This window comes from Prunus dulcis, chromosome 1 (assembly GCF_902201215.1).
Source record: "Prunus dulcis chromosome 1, ALMONDv2, whole genome shotgun sequence".
In the NCBI taxonomy this organism is placed as follows: domain Eukaryota; kingdom Viridiplantae; phylum Streptophyta; class Magnoliopsida; order Rosales; family Rosaceae; genus Prunus; species Prunus dulcis.
This window is the reverse complement of record NC_047650.1, coordinates 8,062,995-8,074,095: the sequence shown is the minus strand read 5'-3', so window position 1 is coordinate 8,074,095 and position 11,101 is coordinate 8,062,995.

Genomic DNA, 11,101 nt, shown 5'->3' with positions numbered 1-11,101 from the left:
GAAATTGGAGCTACTGTGGTGGCTATATATATGAGGTTCGTAATTCTAAAATAATACGTCGTTGGTTTATATTTCGTCGTCTTAACTAACTAACCACGTCGTTAGTGTGTACCGTCGCGATAAATATATTATAACGCCCTCATCTATTTCAGTACGTCGTGTGAAATATTATAATACGTCGTTTTGTTATACATAACCGTCGTATTTTTTTTTGTGCTGACTTGTTTATATTATTTTATGTATTTAGGTACTTACACGATGTTTTGAAACAAGCAAATATGTGCAGCATGGTTGGCTTTATCGACCCTGCTACAGTTAGTGCCAACTCTAGCACAATAGCTGACAGATCACGACTTGTAGCAGCTCGACTTCAGAAGACAGACGGTGAATAGATTTTCATGATGCCTTACAATCCAGGGTTAGTCTCCTTAGGATTTTGTTTTTATGATTTTCAATAAATGACAGCGTATAAACTAACCACGCCGGTGTTTTATTTTATTGAGTCGTTTGAAACTACTAACCACGTCGGTAGTTATTTATCGTCGTGATAAATATATAATGTCGTTGATTGCTACTTTATTTCGTCGTGTGAAATATTATAATACGTCGTTTTTGTAAATAACCGTCGTTTTTATATTAATTTTGTGCAGCAGTCATTGGATCTTGCTGATTGTAAGAGCAAAGAAGGAGACCGTCTATTTTCTGGATCCTCTGCCAGGTCATCGTGTGGTCGATGAAGAGGCGAAAAACATCGTGAACAGTGCTATAAAAATGTATAATACCCACATAGCCCGAGCTGGACGTAAAAATGTAATTTGAAAAACTCTCTCAGGCACACCAAAGCAACCCAGCAGTGTCGAATGCGGGTATTATGTGATGCGCTTCATGAGGGACATCATCATGGATCCTTCCTTGCCGTTTGAGAATAAGGTAAGAAGAAATTACCTTCATACATTTCACGTCGTTTTTTGTATTATCAACGACGGCCATGTAAAATTACCGTCGTTGAATATATATACTACGTCGGTTATGAAAAATATCGTCGTCTGTGATTGAATTTTTTTTTATTGATAAACCCTAATAGTCATTGTTTATGCAGTATGCCAAGGGAAACCAGGAAGCTTCATACCCCCAAGAAGCCATTGATGAAGTCCGGAATGAATGGGCAGAGTTTGTTTTCCAAATTATTAAACAGGGCAATTATTGAACACTTGATATTTATGTATAATGTACAAATTTTTTCTATAATATGTAATGTAAAAATTTGTTGAGGTTTTCTTAAATTAAAAAAAAAAAAAACAAACATACAAATTGCGTAACCGACGTGTAATACTTTTCCAACGACCTAATAAAGTCAAAAACCATCGTATTTTGTTGTTTCGTTTTAAACAAATACGACGTCAAAGGATAGTTAGACGACGTTTTTTGAACAATTGAGTCGTTTATGGTTTACAACATCTTCAATTTCTTAAGGGTTCAGAGTAGTACTTTGTAACTACAACGGTTAAGTCGTGGAATATATATTTTACGTCGTATATTTAAATAGCCGCCATGGTTTCTCATTTTAACGACGTCATTTTAACGACTTAGTAGTCTATTACAATTTACAACGGCTACAATTTATTAAAACCGACGTGGTTTGTTGTTGTGATAAGAATATTTTATTATTTTTATATCAAAATATTCAAAATAAATATAAATAAATCAGAAAATGAAAAGTCAACTCCTATGAAGTCATTGATATATTTTCTTCCACATAAACCTTGAAAAAATTCATTTTGAATAACAAAAATTTAAAATGACCATCCAAAACCAAATTGTTTTGATGAGTCATAAAAAACACTTCTAGTTTTATGGTTTAGGGTTTAGAGTCTAGGGTTTAGAGATTAGGGTTGTTATTTATTGGGGTTTATTTTTAAAGAAAATTTTTTGGGTAGTCTAGGGTATATGTTAGACTTTAAAACCATAAAACCTTTTATAAACTTAATTTTTTAAATTGTATAATTTAGTTTTAAGGTTTTAGGATATTAATTTTTAACGACGGTGTTTGGGTCGTGGAATAAATATTTTACGTCGTTCAGTAAAATATCCGACATGGTTTCTACTTTAAACGACGTAATTTTAATATGTTAGTCGTCTATTATAATTTACAACGCCTACAATTTATTAACACCGACGTGGTTTGTTGTTGTGATAAGAATATTTTATTATTTTTATATCAAAATATTCAAAATAAATTTAAAATAAATCAGAAAAATGCAAAGTCAACTCCTATGAAATCATTGATATATTTTCCCCCTAAACCTTGAAAAAATTCATTTTGAATAACAAAAGTTTAAAAAAGTCCTTCCAAAACAAAATTCTTTTGATGAGTCATAAAATCTCTTCGAGTTTTATTTTTTAGGGTTTCGAGTCTAGGGTTTAGAGATTAGGGTTTCTATTTATTGGGGTTTATTTCTAAAGAATAATTTTTGGGTAGTCTAGGTTATATGTTAGGCTGTAAAACCATAAAACCTTTTATAAACTGAATTTTTTAAATTGTATAATTTAGTTTTATGGGTTTAGGTTATTAATTTTTAACGGCGGTGGTTGGGTCGTGGAATACATATTTTACGTCGTGAAGTAAAATATACGACATGGTTTAGGCTTTAAACGACGTCATTTTAATATGTAAGTCGGTTTATATAATTTACAACGCCTTTAATTTCTTAACCCCGACATGGTTTTTCAGTCGTCGTTATATAAAAATATTCAAAATAAATTTAAAATTAATCCGAAAAATGAAGCTTCAAAATGAACTGCCTTACGTTCTTAATCCGAAAAATGAAGTTTCCGTCGTGGAATATTAAATTTACGTCGGTCCTTGTAGAACTTTCGCCTTGGTTTTTCTTTCGACGTTTTAAAACGCGCGCGCTCTAAAAATTTTCGCGCGACCTAAATTTTTTAGATTTGGCTCTTATTCTTATACTTCGAACCCCGAAAACTAAAATTTTCAGATTTCGCGCGACATAACATTTCGCTCTCTCACTTCTGCTCTAATTAAAAGTTGCACTCTCCAGGCTCCGTCGAATCTGTGCGCTCGTCCAACCTGTAAGTACAAACCCTAACTTCCCCTTGTAAATTCATTGAATGATATTAGGTTGTATGCTTTGCGATCAGCTAATAATGTGCTTATAGGTATGGGTTCATGGATTTTCTGTTTAATGGGTTCATGGATTACATTATCTGTTATGTTGAATTGGGAATGGATTTAATTTTGTCGGATCTTTTAATCACCCTATGTTATGTTAAATTGGGAATGGATTTATTGTTTTCATGCTAGGTTTCATGTATATGTTGGTTTCTTGCTTGGTTTCATGTATATGTTGGTTTCTTGCTTGGTTTCATATATATGTTGTGTTCTTAATGGGTTTTGTGTTCTTGAAAATAAACTGAGACACGACGAATTTTTTGGAATACGACGACGATTACACGACGGTTTTTTTAAACTACCGTCGTTGTATTACTTATACACGACGGTTTTTCATAAACCGTCGTTTGTATTACTTATAATAGACGACGTCTGTTGAAAATCCGTCGCCTATATATGCCAAATACGTCTGTTTTTGTTTAAAACCCGTCGTCTCTGTTGTGTATTACTTGCTATTAAATCTTTGTATAATCTGCTATAGTGATGGTCATTGCCTGTATTTTCACTTTATTATAGATAATAGGTTATAGTGTCGGAGATGGATAAGTCATGGATGCACTTGGATAGAAGATCGAAGGCATATGAATTTGGGGTGGAAGCATTTTTGAACTTTGCTGTAGAAAATCTTCTAACTACAACACATATCCGTTGTCCATGTGTTAAATGTGTTAATTTGAAGTTGTTTGGGGTTGGAATTATAAGGGATCACGTATACTTTAATGGAATTGACCAAAGCTATAAGAATTGGACATTTCACTGAGAACCTTGGGAAGCAACTACTAATGCTAGTAGAAATGTTGAAGAAGATGATGGCCATAGTAGGTACAGTTTTGTGTCTGAAGAAATTGATATGGATGATAATGATTTTGGTGATTTTGGTGATTTTGGTGATTTTGGTTCCGATCCGTATGAGTTTGCCAATGTGATTGGGGATGGAGATCAACCAGTGTACCCTGGTTGTAGAAAGTACACGAAGTTATCGGCTTTAGTGAAGTTGTATAATTTGAAGGCAAAACATGGGATGAGTGATGTCTGTTTTACAGAATTATTGATACTTCAAGGCGATTTGCTTCCATAAGGAAATACAATACCAACCTCTATGTATGAGGCTAAAAGACTTTGTGTGCATTGGGGCTGAGTTATGAGAAAATGCACGCATGCCCCAATGATTGCATCTTGTATAGGAAGGAGTATGAGGATTCAACTAATTGTCCTACTTGTGGTATCTCAAGGTGGAAGCAAGGCAAAGATTCAATCTTGAAAGAGGGTGCGCCAGCGAAGGTGGTGTGGTATTTTCCTCCAATTCCAAGGTTTAAAAGGATGTTTCAATCACATGAGACAGCTAAGAGTTTGACTTGGCATGCTGCTAGAAAATCAATTGATGGTCAGATGTCTCATCCGGCGGATTCCCCGTCTTGGAAACTTCTTGATGATAAATGGCCTGAGTTTGGTAATGAGTCGAGAAACTTGAGATTGGCTCTTTCATCTGATGGATTCAATCCCCACAGTTCTCTAAGTAGCAGATATAGTTGTTGGCCTGTTATCTTAGTTACATATAATCTCCCTCCATGGTTGTGCATGAAACGAAAGTTCATGATGTTAACCTTATTGATTTCCGGTCCTAAACAACCCGAAAATGATATAGACGTCTACTTGGAGCCTTTGATTGATGATTTAAAATCTTTGTGGGTTGGGATTAGAAGAGTGTATGATGCACATAATGGAGAATACTTTACACTCAGAGCTGCATTAATGTGGACAATTAATGATTTCCCCGCCTATGGAAACTTATCCGGTTGTGTTGTTAAAGGATATAAAGCTTGTCCAATATGCGGCGATGATACACCTAGTCACAAGTTGAAAAATGGCCACAAAATTTGTTACATTGGGCATAGAAAATGGTTACCAATCAATCATCCATATAGGAGGCAACGTGCAGCTTTTAATGGGAAACCTGAATATGGCATACCTCCCGAGCCATTAACCGAGAAGAAGTGCTGCATATGGTTGAAAATGGTGACAGAGTTTGTTGGAAGAAGAAATCAATATTCTTTGATCTCGAGTATTGGAAATACCTTCCTGAGAGGCATGCCCTAGATGTTATGCACATTGAGAAGAATGTTTGCGATAGTATCATTGGTACATTGCTGGAGATCCCTGGAAAAAAATAAAGATGGGATTGCTGCTCGATTAGATTTATTGAACATGGGGGTCAAAACTGATTTGCAAACCCAGTATGGAGAAAGACGTACTCGTTTGCCTCCTGGGCCTTGGAATTTGTCAAGAGCAGAGAAGAGAGAGGTTTGCAATTCTTTCTATGGTATGAAGGTCCCCGAAGGTTATTCTTCAAATATTAAAAATCTTGTATCTTTACAAGATTCAAGACTTCTTGGCCTTAAATCACATGATTGTCATACCTTAATGCAACAATTGCTCCCTGTGGCAATTCGTTCTGTTTTGGAGAAGCCCGCAAGGTATGCAATAACTCGTTTGTGCTTCTTCTTCAATGCTATATGTGCAAAGACTGTTGATGTTTCCAAGCTAGATAAGTTGGAAGAAGATGTAGTAGTTACACTGTGTTTGCTTGAGAAGTACTTTCCCCCTTCATTCTTTGATATCATGGTTCATCTAGTAGTACATCTTGTCAGAGAAGTTCGTCTATGTGGGCCAGTATATTTTAGGTGGATGTATCCGCTTGAAAGATATATGAAAGTGCTGAAGGGGTATGTTCAGAATCGTACTCGTCCCGAAGGTTGCATTGCTGAGCGGTATATAGCTGAAGAAGCGGTAGAGTTTTGTACTCAGCATTTATCTGATGTTAGTACAGTTGGAGTGCCTTCAACCCAAAAGATGGGAGTTTCAAAGCCATTATCAGGTTGCACAGTGAGCGTAGTTGATCAGGACCTGTTGAATGAAGCACATCTATATGTCTTGGAGAATACAGAGGAAGTCCTACCTTATATCGAGTACGTATGAGTTTTATTCTTTAAGTTTCCATTTTAAATTATTTCTTATGTTTATCTTATATATTTGGGACCGTAATGCTTGAATTTTTCGTGTCATGTAGGCAACATATGATCCACATCAAGACCGCTTATCCAAAATTTAGAAAGAGAACAAAGTGGCTGCAGGATAAGCACAATAGCACTTTCATTCAATGGCTACGCTTCAAGGTATATGTTGTTGAATAACATATTTCTTTTTTAATTTTCTTCTTATTTCTATGTTAGATTGAATTAAGATTTGATTAATTTGCAGGTTCAAAGTGAACTTGAGGAAGACAATCATGGCGTATCAAAAAATTTAAGGTGGCTAGCAGCTGGTCCAAACATGGCAGTGCCATTATATAGGAGCTATCTTATTAAAGGTATTAAATTAAATATCAAGGCACAAGATGATGTGCGGACAACTCAAAATAGTGGAGTTTATTTACTTGCACAAACCATGCAAGTTGTTAGTGCCAAGGATAAAAACCCAATTCTCTCAAATATGGGTTTCTATGGTGTCATTCAAGAAATTTGGGACCTTGACTACCAAAAGTTTACAATCCCAGCCTTTAGGTGTGATTGGATAGATAGTTCTGGTCTTGTAGTCGACGAACTTGGATTTACCCTTGTAGATTTGAGTAAAATTGGACATAGGAATGACCAATTTGTTTTGGCTTCTCAAGTCAAACAAATATTTTTTGTTGACGACCGGATGCATCGTGGTTGGTCGGTAGTTTTATCAATGCCTAATAGAGAATATAATGATGTTATTGGTGATGAAGTCTTAGGTGATGTGATAATTGAGTGTGAGCCATTTACTAGAGGGATGCCAAATGTTGACACATTTGATGAACCGGTGGGTGAGTTAGGTGGTCAAAATATTCGAGATGGGTGTGAAGATATATGGATTGAATGATGCTTATGTAATTGGCAGGGTATGACATTCATTTTATAATATATTGTAATGTGATTTCTTCACTTTCATTATACAGGTTTTGGCCACAAAACAATTAGTGCAAAAAATACTGGATCCAGATTAAATCATTATATTCTGCATAAAAAACAACTTCTGTTCAAATAAAACACGACGTTATGGTTAACCATTTATTCAGCATATTTACCGACGCCTTAAAGCAACGTAACAATGAAGAACCACGACGCTATTGTGAAGCAATTATCCAGGATCTCACGTCGGGGAAGGATTAAGAACAGCCATGTAATCCAAAATAACACGACTCCAATCCCATAATACCGACGCCTAAAAATGAGATTAAATATCTGAACATTAATTTAGAACCGACGTGGTTTATTAAATGCGTCGTAAATATTGACGTTGTTTATAAGTTCAACGTCGTCTACATTAATAAGTACGTCGTGAGTACTGAATACATATAAATACAACGTCGACTATATAAATGCCACGGACGTTGTTTCGCATTTCAACGCCAACAACATAAATACAAACGTCGTAAATAATGACACTGACAGCTATATCTACGTCATCTTTTTTAGAAAAATCGAAGTGGAAAACTTATTTCACGACGGTCGTTTGTAAATAAGAGACGTAGTAGTTTTCAATAACGTCGTCTTCTCATGTATTTAAAGACGTAATAGTTTTCAATAAGAGACAGAGTAGTTTTCAATAACGTCGTGAAAATTATATTTAACGGCGTAATGTTTTAAATATCGTCGTTGTATGCCTGTCTTGCGGCCTTTTTCTTCTAATATGTCATATTTTTCCTTTTTAACGACGGTGATTTGTTTGTGTTGGTCGCCTATTCTCATCCTCGACTATTTTTTAAAACTTATGCAGACTAAACACGTCTGTTTTTATTGTTTTTCGACGTTGTTTTATTTAACAACGTCTAATATTTATCGTCGTTATTTGTTTCTGAAAATAGGACGTATAAATTTTGTAATACGACTCTCATATATTTGTAACCGACGTTGTTTCGTTGTTCAACGTCTACTCTATAAATACATACGTCGTAAATAATGACACTGACAACTATTTCCATGTCATTTTTATAGAAAAATTGAAGTGGAAATTTATTTTACGACGGCTGTTTTTATATAGGCGACGTAGTAGGAATCAATAACGTCGTCTTCTAATGTATTTAAAGACGTCATATTTTTTATTGTCGTGAAAATGATATTTAACGGCGTATTATTTTAATTTTCGTCGTTGTATGTCTATTTTGCGGCCTTGTTCTGTTAATATGTGTCATATTTTTCCTTTCTAACGACGGTTTTTTTCGAGAGTTTGTCGTATATTCTCATCCCCGACTGCTTTTTTCGTTCTTTTTGTAGAATAAAGACGTCGTTTTTTATTTGTTTGCTCCCATCACTTCAGCAGAAGAGAAAGGGAAAGGGCTTGCCACTTTTCAATATCAACTTGTCACGCCTCAATTCATGGATTTACGTAACTTTGGGCTAAGACGTGATTCACACCGTAATTATAGAATTTAATAAAAACTATAACTAAAATGTGAAGAAACATTTAAATAAATAAAATGAATATTTCACATAGAATATTCAGCGAAAACGACAACATCTGAAATCTTAAAAAATTTACATTATTTTACAAGTTAGAACTCCTCGAGAATTCACTAAAAGAGTATCTCATTATTCATCCACAAGCTATGTACACAATACACTCTATAGATATGTCAAAATCATCACAAGTTCTAGACTTCAGGTTCGGTACGTGCAAAATCTATTAGGGGGTGAGCGAAACCACAGCTCAGTATGGACATAAACCTTTTTAAATGAAATTGATATAATTAAATTAAGTGACATACAATCACACAGCCAAATATCACATTATTAATAATAATGCATGAATGCTCTTCATCTACTCCCGTTAATTCATATAACTGGACAAGCAGACCTACACATCCCATACCATGCTTATACCACTTGGTCCCGAATGCCCATTTATATTAATTAACACCCATCTAATCATCCCATAATTTCCCTTTTGTTAGTCATCTTCTGCAACTCCATGTTGCCAGTCTCGAATCACCCAGTAAAAATCATGTGCACTGTGGGATACTTGCCAAGAATTAGACTCAACTACACAAAAGACTATTTTCATTACCCTCTTTTCCATAATTATTTTCTCAATCCAACAACTTCAACCAATTTCCATGACATGATATAATTATGCTTTCACATATCTCATGTATCTCACAACAATGTAACCATTTAAAACATCACCAATGTATATACAATTATGCCAACATTGTTCAAATAGTTAAGAATACGTTAACACCCAATACAAGGAACGTCAACCAAACTATAATATCAAGAATATCCATTATAAAATCACACATAGTATAAAGCTCCCGAAATTTAATTAGATCAATCCCCGTAAAAGCCCCCAATAAACCCCTACCTTAACACCGAAGCGTTTGCTAGAAATATAAAATGTTTTCCAATTTTCCACCGCATTCACAAACTTAATTTCTCACTCTTTTTCTTACTTCTCTCTACCACTATTTCTCTCTCGTTTTTTTTTTCATTTGCTAAGCAAGTAATGTTATATATATAGGGAATAGGTCGGCAATAAGTCTTTTCCTATTAGATGGTGTTTTGGCGGTTTGTATGCTTACCATTCAAGTAATATATATATATATATATATATATATATATATATAGTTATTTATGTAGTCTACCTTTGTAGATAAGGAAGATTCCAATTCTTCCAATCCTATTCTATTCTTCTTGGTGAATTGACAAAGCTAGTACCATAGCCATGCTTACTTAACATTTTTTTTCTTTGACACGTAACTACACTAACAAGGACTATTTTACTAATACATACATATATATACATATATATATATATATAACCAAGATAATTACTTATAAATACATAGCAATTATCTTTCTTTAATTTTTAAAAGATAAACTCTCATACAACCACCGAACCAGGATCAAGAAGAAGGTTTATGCCTTGTGTCCTCAAATACAGAAAGATGGAAACCCGAAGAGGATGCCGATTGCACCGACAATAAAAATAAGGATTTTTATGTAGGCTTATCTTTTGAGGTGCCCTTTATTAAAATCCCACATCAAAAATCCACACCCCTATAAAAGGTGTCTATAAACAAAGTACAATGACGGTTTGGTAAGTGTGGTTAACATTGGAGAGTTGGGCTAATGAGCTTGGCTATAGGCTCGGCTTTGATTAATAATAATTATATCAATCAAAGACTTGGGCTTTGGGCCTTGGGGCTCTTGGGATATGGAGGAATTTAATTTAGACACCCAAACGAAAATAAGTAATTTACTGGGATCCATTTTTTCTTTTAAATATTTTTCCCCCATTTTCATTTATTGATAAGAGTAGTTTAAGACACCCAGAGTAATTACCCATACAAAGAATTTAGCACTTTAAAGTCTAATAGTGTACATGTATGTACATATTTTTTATGTTTAATACACGTATTTTTAACAAAAGTTTCAATAAGACGCACAAAATGAACGTATTATACAAATAATTCTCACATATTATTGAATAAAAATAATATATACTAAAATATTATATAGTGACCTCACTTTTAAATTGTGAAGTGGGCCTTTTTAAAAATTAAAAATTAAAAAAATATTTTTTTTTTCTGAATTTTTTTTTAAAAAAATTGTATAGCAAGGCTGCCATACTCGCTTTTTCTAATTTAAAAAATGGCTTTTTATCACAAAATGTCATTGAGGTTTGCAAAACTATCAGATTGCATCTATTTTATTTTTTTGTGTCATTCGTGGTCCTCAAGGTTAACATGCGTGCTCGCAAGTAGTCCTCACTGTTAGGTTCCGTTAAAAAATCTATTAGATTGATGATGTGGCACACATATAGACCTCGCATATCCAATGATATGATGCCACATGGATTAAATAAAAAATGCATTTTAAAAAATATATT